Source organism: Mustela putorius, unplaced genomic scaffold (genome assembly GCF_011764305.1).
Source record: "Mustela putorius furo isolate JIRA1106 unplaced genomic scaffold, ASM1176430v1.1 tig00003875_pilon_pilon_pilon, whole genome shotgun sequence".
Classification (NCBI taxonomy): Eukaryota; Metazoa; Chordata; class Mammalia; order Carnivora; family Mustelidae; genus Mustela; species Mustela putorius.
The window spans coordinates 3,733,923-3,744,029 of NW_025422026.1; the positions used below are offsets into that span (position 1 = coordinate 3,733,923).

Genomic DNA, 10,107 nt, shown 5'->3' on the forward strand with positions numbered 1-10,107 from the left:
AAGAGAACTACCTCGCAGAATATCTAGAGCCCTCGATTCGCCTCATTCATTCCACAAATGCTTGTGGCTTCCCATGCTGTCCCAACGCCGTTCCAGATGCTGGAGGAACAGACAAACCCCTGCCCTTGGAACATTCACCTTCTAGGGACGGGATTCTTTCTCAGGCACTGACTGTCCCCCATAATTTCCGGCCTTATACTTACCTCTCTAGTCCTTTTCCCTAAAGACAGTGAACCTTCTGAGCCATGTCCGCCCAACAGTCTGAGACACTCACGTGGCAGGCACCTCTTTTGGTCTTTTGGGGAGGGGGCCCAAAAACCCATGCTGGGAAGAAGCTCTTTGGGAGGTCAGATGTCAGGGGGAGGCAGCAAGCTGGGAGCACGAGGGCGGGTGGTGGGACAGGGAAGGCTCGTCCCTTCCTGCAGCTCACTGGCAGCCAAAGACACTTGGGCCTCCCCAGGAAAGACTCGGGGGCCTTCTTGATGTCCGAGTCAGAGCCGGGAGCACAACGGAGACCGGCCCACGTCGACTTCTGCCTGAGTCAGGTCTTTAAGGGGAAGAACACTGAGTTTATCTAAAGCACGTTGGATTCCCACAGCCTTCGGCAGACCCGTACTGCAGCCTGAGCACAAAAACAGATTCTGCAGCCAAGGGGATGACTGGTGATGAGCCCCAGGTATGTATTATCACAACTGCTGCTTTCGCCGAGAATTCTCTGTGCGAGGGGAGGGGACCCGCCCCGCAGATGCGATGTTCAGCCAACTTTTTAGCAACTGCTCTTCGTGCTTGGTACTGACATAGGGACTGGCAGATAGGTCTGTCTGCACAGTCCAAGTGTGTACCGCTCACACCTCAGGGAAGGGGGGAGGTTCCAGGCGAAGGCGGAACCCCTCTGGGCTTGCCATTCCGGGGATCAGGTTGGAGGCAACCAGAGCCAGGATTATAAAGGGAGATCTCTGTGTGGACAGGAAGGCAATAGTTTTTTGATGAGTTGGAGTGATGATTGAAGTCATTTTGGCTTTCCTGGTGTCTGGGTGGAAAGAGAACAGGTGCACACCTTTGCCAAAAATGACAGCCTCTGAGTCTGCGGACGCCCCGGGAGAAGGAGTCCTTCCCGCGCCATCCGTGAATTCCTCAGAGGCCGGGAGGTCTGCAGGAAAAAGCACTGGGGCGGGGGTGGGGGTGGGGGGCAGAGCTCTCCAAGGCCTGGGAACAAACATTGAGAAATGTTCTCCATCTGCCCAGCCCTACTCGCCCACGAGAACCGCATACCACGATTTCTGCTTCAGAGCAGTGTCGGCTGCTGTTGGCCAGCGGACGGACCGTGGGCACACAGAGGCCTTCCTGCGAGGTCTTCCGGCTTCATCTACCGTGTCTCTGTCCCTGCCTCATGTCTGGCTCTTGCCAAGGGACATCACCCACGGCTGGCGGTTTCTTCTCCTAGAAACACGTGTGTACGCGCGTGCACACGTGTGCCCGTGAGCAAGTACAATTCACCTTTCCCTGTTGTTCATGGGAGCAGGCGGGATTCCTGCAAAGGCTTTTCTCAGGGAGTCCAGAGCATTTGGAGCAAATCCACACTCGGGGCGCTCTATACACGGTGTGGGGGGCGCAGTTGGGAGTCCTGGAAGGGGTATATAGGGGAGGGGGACGCAGCTGCAGGCTGCCTGGGGTCCTGGGAAGCCCGACCAGGAGAGAGAGAGAGACCCTGGGAACGAGACATGGTTCCCCAAACGACCCCATGCAGCTGCATTTAAGAGGACTCAAAGTGACACGGAGCGCGAAGTCTGCATCCGGCACCTGCACACTGCTCGGCCGGGGTCCGGGAAGGAGGGTTCCTGCCCCTTCGCGCCACTCAAGGGCAGACGTGGCAGGCAGGCTCGGCACGGCGCAGACACGCAGCCCACGGCGGGACACCTGCAGTGCAAGGTTCCCAGGAAGGGCTGAGTGTGTGCATGAGGTCACCGGGCTCTGTGGCTGCTCAACTAGCCTCGGCCTGCGTGGCAGTGACACACGTCTGCCGACTGGACGGGTCAGTGCCTCCCGCTGCAGGCTGCCGGTGGGCTTGTGCCCCTCCTGCATTTTTCACTCTTGACAGCAAGCATCTGCTGCGCACAATCAGGACGGTGTCGGCCTGTGGGTCCAAGGCGGCTTCCTACACATCTGGCCGGGGCTGGCTGAATCACTTCCCCCGGAAGGGTGGCTGCCAGCCCTGTGACATCTGGAGAGTGGCAGGAAGCGTCTGGATTCATCCCAGAATGATTTTTATCTCCACATGCTTTTCCAATTTCATCAGGGCCTCCGTGTACATTCCGAATGACATGTCCACATTTGCCACGGACAAGAATGACAGATGGAGAAGATTCGTCTCTGACCCTTGAAAGCCGGTCATGTTCTGTGAGGTAAGAGCTCTGGGGCACAGAAGGCTCCGGAGGAACGGGGCCCAGAGATGGCTTGAAATATATATGTTACGTCTGTTGGAGCTTCTGGAAATCAAAGTCCCCCTGCCCAAACTACTGGTTTATAGAAGCCAGGAAAAGGGCGTTTAAAATTCTAACTTTTCTTTCACATGAAGGCATAATTTGTGTTGAGTAAAATGCACAAATCTTTAAGTGCACACCTTGGTAACCGTTTAGTTTTCACACATGCACAAACCCCTCAGTGCCCCAACCCAGAACAAGGGGTTAGGACACCACCAGCTTTCCAGAAGGCTCCCAGGCTTCCCCTCGTTGTCAGCAGCCCCCCCAGTGCACATCCCCACTGTTCTGGTCTCTATCACCAGAGAGCAGTAGGAAAGGCATTTTGATTTGGGGGTCTTGCTGCTTCACAAACACACAGCAGACGAAAAGGACTGCAATTTTGGAAAATGGCCCCAAATTTGCACAGCAGACCCGAGTTGAGGCTCAGATTAAGGGATTTGGGGCCCCTCCCATGTCACGGTTCGTGGGGGTCCTCCCAGAGCCAATGTCTCACGACTGAGGAGGAAATGGTCCTGGAGGGAAACTTTGTCTTTGGCCATGGGGGACACTTCTCAGCTTGGTCTCGCTTCCTAAGGGGCCTCGAGGCTGAGCTCCTACACCTGTCAACGCACAGCCACACGCCTTCAGGCTCTCCCCCTGCGCTGAAGGACACCCAGGCCTCGGGCCCAGAGCCTCGGCTCTCCTCCTTGAGGCGCCTCTGCCGGGTCTTACTCCCGTCCAGGAATGAGGCCCACGTTGGAGCTTGCTCGAGGAGAAAACGCTTAGTCAGACCCAGAGCTAGTCCCTGCAGGCCTCACACTGTCCTCAGGAAATACCAAGAGAAAGGGCCGCGGGAGACGGGATTAAACCCTGCTGAGTGTTCCGGTGCCCGGCGTCTCCCTTCTGCGACTGTCCTCGGTGGACCTGCCTGTCCAGCTGCCCTCTCTCAGGAACAGCCGTCACCACGAGCCCCTGCCCAGAGGGACACTGGCCTCAGCAGCACGGGCACACCTTTTCTGGAGGGTTCAGCTCGTCAACACTCTACTTTTATGCTTAGATTTGAAGGCACCCACTTGGAAGGATTTCCAGTTACATTTAGAGGGGGGCAGGAGAAGGGGACGCTAGGCACAAGAAAGCTAATGGAAGAGTCCAGAACAAGAGCTGTTTTTGCCAGGGTCCGACACTGACCGTCCGTGGGACCTGGACGGGCCGCAGCATCCCTGCTGTCCATTCCCCGTCTGCACGACGTGGGCAGAGCTGTTTTGCTGAGAGCAGGGCCAGGGGGAAGCCTGCTGGGCACGTGGCTGCCAGCGATGTAGGGTTTTGAATGAACGCATCCCTTAGCTTCTCTAACTGCAGATCGAGAAGCTGAATTTCCTTAGGCTCCCCGAGGGCCCTGGGTGTCTGGCTGTGCTGACGCCAGGCGGCCCTTAAAGATGCCCTGGAGAAGAGGTTCCTTCCGTGAGCGCCTGGGGCAAAGGGCACATCCGAAGGGTCACCGCATCTGCGCTCACGGGGGGACTTGGACAAGGTGGGACTTGGCAGAGAACTTTGAGAACCCCAGGGAGGAGGGAGGTAGGATGTGTTTCCATGGCAGAAGAGTGGACTTTTCCTTCTTCGTGGCCAAGTTCACTGTCTGTGGAGGCCGACTCTCCGCGTAGCGACGTCACACAGACTCCCGGTGCTTGGGGAGCTGGTGTTTTTGGCAGAACTAAACACATCGCGGGACAGAACACCCCAGGGGTGGGGGAGCTTCTTTGTTACCACATCGTGGGGCTCTCCTGGTCAGACCGAGCAACCCTTGTGGGCATCCAGTTTGTACAACGGGCTCTGGTCCCCGGGCTGCAGTCCTCTTTGTCCGGCAATGTTCCGAGAAGGCTTTTTCAAGACCTTCAAGATAGCAGGAAGAATTTCTGTGTTGAGTCTTTTCTTTGACTGGGCTGGTCTCATCCAGGCACCTCCTACTACTGAGCCCTGAATTTGTTGCAGCTTCCAGAAGAATCAGCAGGTGTGTGTGTGTTCCTATAATGCAAATGCCCCATGTTGGAGAGCAGCTCAGAGTGTACACTAGAAGCACATCGATATAGCACTGGGTAGCTGGCTGGCTAGCTACTGCACAGACCGTGCGCACACAGTCCCGCAAAGGCCCCTTGTGCGGCCCTATCAGGGCCACGGCTTAGAAATTCCTTCCCTTCAGCAGTCTGCCTCCCTGACCACCACCATGGTCAAGGGGTGGTTTTTGGTGAAGGCAGCAATTTCCAGGCTGAGAACAACTTGAAAATATCTCCCCCACCATGCAGAGATCATCAGCTTCAGCGAGCTTCCTGTAGCAAGGCCTCTCCAGGAATGTGCTGCTTAATTATTTCACAGCCGCACCGTGGGGACTGCTGTATTACTAGGATGGCCGGGGACTGCTCTGTCTGGAGTCATCCCTCGCCCACCCACGTCCCCGGGGGAGCGGGACAGTGACTTACACTGTGACTTACATGCAAGAGCTGTTCCATGGTGAATGGCTGAACTTGGCATCTTTGAACTTAAACTAAGCCTCTATTTCTGACATACTCATCTTTGATAAAATAAGCTTAGGTTCAGAAGAAACACGGCATCTGAAGTGAGGTTTCCTTGCAAGAGAAAAAGAAAAATTGCTCTGCATGCATTTTAACAACGGGGATGCTGGAGTGAAGATGCATTTCCCACCCCTGAGCTTCCTCAAATCATTTTTAATGAGGTGGGTTATCTACAAGTCACGTCAACTTCTGCGACTCTCCTCCTCCCGTTTCCTCCTCCTAAGATGTCCTTTTATCCACCCCAGCCCCAACTTTGAGTACCTAATTGTGTCTGTTATCTGAGACCCACATTCCACAAAGCCCCCCTGAATGTCCCTGACTCGCTTCATTAAAGTGTCTCCGCGGCTTCTGCAGAATTCTACCCTGCTCTCCAGCTCCGTGGAGAGCTCTCTAGAAAACTGCGCTCTCTAGAAAACTCCCGGAGAACAGAACCAGCCTCTCCCCGAGATATTTTTTTTAATTACGGTATAATTGACATACCATATTTTCAAGAGCGTTACACATGGCAGGCAGGCAGTGAATATGCAAGAACGAAAGGTTCCAATGGGAACCCTTTCGTGATTCGGAAGTGATTCGGATTAGCTTTTGGGAACCCGGATTTCGATGATTACCACCTTTCGTTTCCTCTTTCGCGTGTCCAAAAATCAAGCTATGGAAAGTCATCTGCACGTTCACTTGTCAATCATTATGCATGTATATCATAAAACTTATCTTTGTGGATTCCTAGTTGGACCATTTATAATAGCCCAAAGCTGGAAACCATCCAGATGCCTGTCCCTAGCAGAACGGATAATAAATTGTCAGATTTCACACAACAGAATATCACAGGGCGATGACAATAACAATCTACCATTACAGGCAACAATTTGGCTAAATGTCATTAACACAATGTTGAGTAAAAGACACCAGACACAAAAGAGTATAATCTCCTTTAGGTAAAGTTCAACAAAAGGCAACACTAGTGTTTGCTGTTGGAGGTCAAGGTAGTGACTTCCCTTAGAAGCGTAAGGACTGGAGGGGAACACGAGGGGAAGTTCTGATAAACTGGTCTCTTGATTCGGGTGCTGACTGTACAAGTTTTCAGTCTATAACGATTTTTTGCCTGCTTCAGCTATGACACAGGTACCTCTCTCTGGGCATAGCTCTGCCACATGCACTGTTTCTGGAGAGACTTTGGCCTGGATCCTTCTTTCCATGTCAAGGAACAAAAGGGGCATCTGGGTGGCTTAGTCAGTTGAGTGTCTAACTCTTGATTTTGACTGAGGTCATGATCTCAGGGTCGTGAGATCAAGCGTCACGTCAGGGTCCATGCTGGGCGTGCAGCCTGCTTGAGAGTCTCTCCCTCCCACCCCACCCCACCCCCGCTCTCTAAAAATAAATAAATAAACAAAAAGTATCAGGGTTCAAGCTCTGCCGCAATGACCGGACACCTGTGTATTAGTTCTCTGCTGCTGTGTAACAAACTACCCCAAAACACAGTGGTTTCACAGAGCAACCGCTCATCATCGTGGAGCTTCCACTGGTCAGGAATCAAGGAACAACTTAGCCAAGAAGTCCTACTCAGAGTCTCTCATGAGGTTTCAAGCAAGATGTAGGCAGGAGCTGCAGTCTGGGTCTGTGGTCTCCAGCCCCAGAATGACCTGATGACATGCCTGTGGGAAGGAGGCCCGAGTTCTCACCATGTGGATCTCTCTGTAGGACTGCTTGAGTGTCCTCACAATATAGCGGCTGGCATCCCCCAGAGCAAGAGAGAAAGAGTGGAAGGAACAGCCTCAGTGTTTTTTATCCCTTAGACTCAGAAGTCCCACGTTGTCTCTCCTACCATATTCTAGTCATCAGAAACGAGTCATGAAGTCCAGCCCACACTCAAAGGGAGGGGAATTAATGTCCACCCCTTGAAAGAGAAATATCAAAGAATTTGTGGATATGTTTTTAAAACCATCAACGTCCATCTCCAAAGCACAAAGTATTTACATTCTACCCATATGTAAAAGACAGTTATTGCCTTCCAAGACCACCAGAATTCTCCCCCATGTGAGCATCAGCTCAAATCCCAGATCTCATTCGCTGAATCAAGTTCGGGGGCAGATGAAGCTCTTCAGGAATAGTCCTTGAAAACACTTTCTCTCACTATAAGCTAAAGATCCCAGTTATCTGCACCATCCCCTCCCAACACACACACCCAACATGCAGTGATGGTACGGGCACAGGGCAGCCACCATAGATGCACCTGTTGAAAAGGGGGTAAAAGAGTAGTCACCCCAAAGCCATTGCCCAGTAGCAGTCCTGAAATGCAACTGGACAGATGTTGGAAGTTCCCTGACGAGGATTCAGTCCTGCATCTTCTCGGGAGTGATTCTCATGGCTCTTGGTTCGACCTCCGACTCTGTCTTCCTTTTCCAGGAAAGGTGACCTAGGTTTGCAGCTGCACGATTTTATGTGCTTCTTGCCAATGGGATTCTGGGAGTCCAAAGATCTCTTTTCATGTTGTATTGTCTCTTTCCTTTTCACACTGACTATGATTTTTTTAATCTTTTTTTTTTTCAAGTAGGCTCCATGCCCAATGTGGGACTTGAACTCGTGACCCTGAGATCAAGAGTCACATGCTCTACCAACTGAGCCAGCCACATGCCCACCTCAACTGTGATTTCTTAAACCTGAGGTACAGAGACTCTCCAGAGACTCGGGCCCTGCAGTGAATGTGCTGGTCCATTTCACACTGGTGTGTGGCCATCACACCCAACAATCTCTCAACCGGCTACTAACACGCCCATGAAGACACAGGGAATTTTGGTTTTTTTTAATTCTCATTGCTGAAAACTAAGACACCCCTTGCCCCAAGAAAAAGATAAAATCTCAGGGAAACCGATATTAACTAGTTAGAGCAAAAATTTCATAAACTTACTGTCATTTTTAAGCTCAGGGAATGATCTGGTTTCACGCCTCAAAACAGAGACCAGCAGGGGCACCTGGGTGGCTCAGTGGGTTAAAGCCTCTGCCTTAGGCTCAGGTCATGATCTCAGAGTCCTGGAATCAAGTCCCACATTGGGCTCTCTACTCAGCAGGGAGCCTGCTTCCTCCTCTCTCTCTGCCTGCCTCTCTGCCTACTTGTGCTCTCTGTCTGTCAAATAAATAAATAAAATCTTAAAAAAAAAAAAAAATCCAGACCAGCAGAAGCAAAGAAAGGGAAATAAATATCTGTGGCTTCCTTATTATCACCAGAAAATCAGGCAGCTAGCCCTCTGCCTTTTGGGGGCCATGTCTGCCCCATCCACCCCACCCAGTAGAAACATCTCTACACAGAGAAGGACCACCCTGGCAGAAGGAGGTCAGGCACATGGTGACAAATCCTGGATATCCTGAGTCCTGGTTCCCAGAAGTGAAGCAATGGAGACAAAAGACCCTGGGTAGCAAGGCATGCTGGGAATTGTAGTTTTTGTGTTCTATAGCAATTCAGAGTATAAAAGAGACTAGCCGTGCACAGGGCAATTACCATGAGCCCCAACACCAGCTTAAATAGATGACCTTCTCAGTAACGTACCATTAAATACACCTGTGAACATCTTTTTCTGGAAGAGAATCTACATTTTGAAGAAAAAGAAGTAGAATCTGTATCTAACCCCGCAGACTGAATTTATAAACAAGAGAAGCAGAGGGGAGAAATATTTAAATATCAGCTGCTTACCAACCCTAACAAGGAAAGAGTGTGGAGGAAAGCAGACTTTGCAAGACTAATAAGTCACAAAATTAGAACCTGGATATATGTGTTTTAAATACTAGACTTGGGCCAGAGGAAGTTATACACCTTAGAAAAGCCAAGAAAGAATGACGGTGTTACTAGTGGTTCTTAAACAAGTATGCCTCAGAGTGACCTGGAAAACTTGTTAAAACACAGTTTGCTAAACTCCATGCCCCAAGGGGTTATAATTCAATGGGTCTGGGTGAGACGTGAAAATTGGCATTTTGAACAAGTTCCCGGGCGACGCTGAAGGTCCTAGGAATCCACTTTAAGAACCGTGGAGGACTAGAAAGTGTCTTATAAAAATAAAATGACTGATGGACGGATAAAGAAAACGTATATCCATACAATGGAAACTTTAAAAAGTTTCTATATGTTCTTTTATAGGAAACTATAAAAAAGGAACAACGTATTGATCCGCCCTAGAACATAGAGGAACCTTGGGAACATGATGCTGAATGAAAGAAGCCAGACGCAAAAGGCCACAGAGTGTATGGTTTCGTTTACATCAAAGATCTGGGATAGGCAAATCCATAGAGACAGAAAGCAGATGAGTGGTGTTCAAAGGTTGGGAGAAGGGGAATGCAGAGGGATGGTATTGGTGTGGGGTTTCTATGGGGGATGGGTGGGTGATGAAAATGCTTAGGAATTAGACAGTGATGATAGTTGCATGACCTTGTGAATATGCTAAACCACTGAATTCTACATTTTAAAATGGCAAGTTATACGCTATATTAACCAGACATCAATTTTTAAATGTAACCCTAAAGCTTACCAAAAGAGAATATAAGTGGCTTTCTGTGTATTCTTGGGTGAAGATCAACACTCAAAATGAAAAGATTCTAGATTTGACTCCGTGTGTCTAAAAAAAAAAAAACTTGAGAAATAGTAAACTTCAAAACCCTATTTGCAACAAATATAGTAGTGATGAAGTCCCAGAACCTAAGTCAGGTTCGGTGGGGTGAGGAGGTTTGGAGCCGACGACTAAATAAAGAATTCTTAAGACGTCATTGGTGCAAAATGGTGGTTTATTAAAGCACGGGGACAGGACCCCTGGGCAGGAAGAGCTGCTGCCCTGGGTTGTGAGGAGTGGTTGGTTATATACACAGGAGTTGGGTAGGTGAGGACAAAGGGGTGTTCAGAAGGGCTATTGGGGCAAAGAATACTATCAGAATATTGAAGGCTTAGTTACTATCAAGTAAAGACAATTGAGAGTCTCCTGGTGGAATGTTACATTCCTGCTATCAAGCATCCCTGTTAATGAGATTTAGGTTTAGAAGAAATTTAACTTTATTTACTTTTCCTTCTACTTCCACCTCCTTCGGTTTTTCATGGAGGGGAG

General features: G+C 50.2%; 1 long non-coding RNA gene across 1 annotated transcript; it reads left to right on the top strand.

Moving 5' to 3' along the window:
• The first annotated feature begins 239 nt into the window (after positions 1 to 239).
• LOC101686687 lies at positions 240 to 9,474 on the top strand. The gene is made up of 3 exons (XR_200288.3): positions 240 to 676; positions 2,297 to 2,402; positions 9,153 to 9,474. It is a non-coding gene; the product is annotated as an uncharacterized LOC101686687 (long non-coding RNA).
• Positions 9,475 to 10,107: the final 633 nt, after the last annotated feature.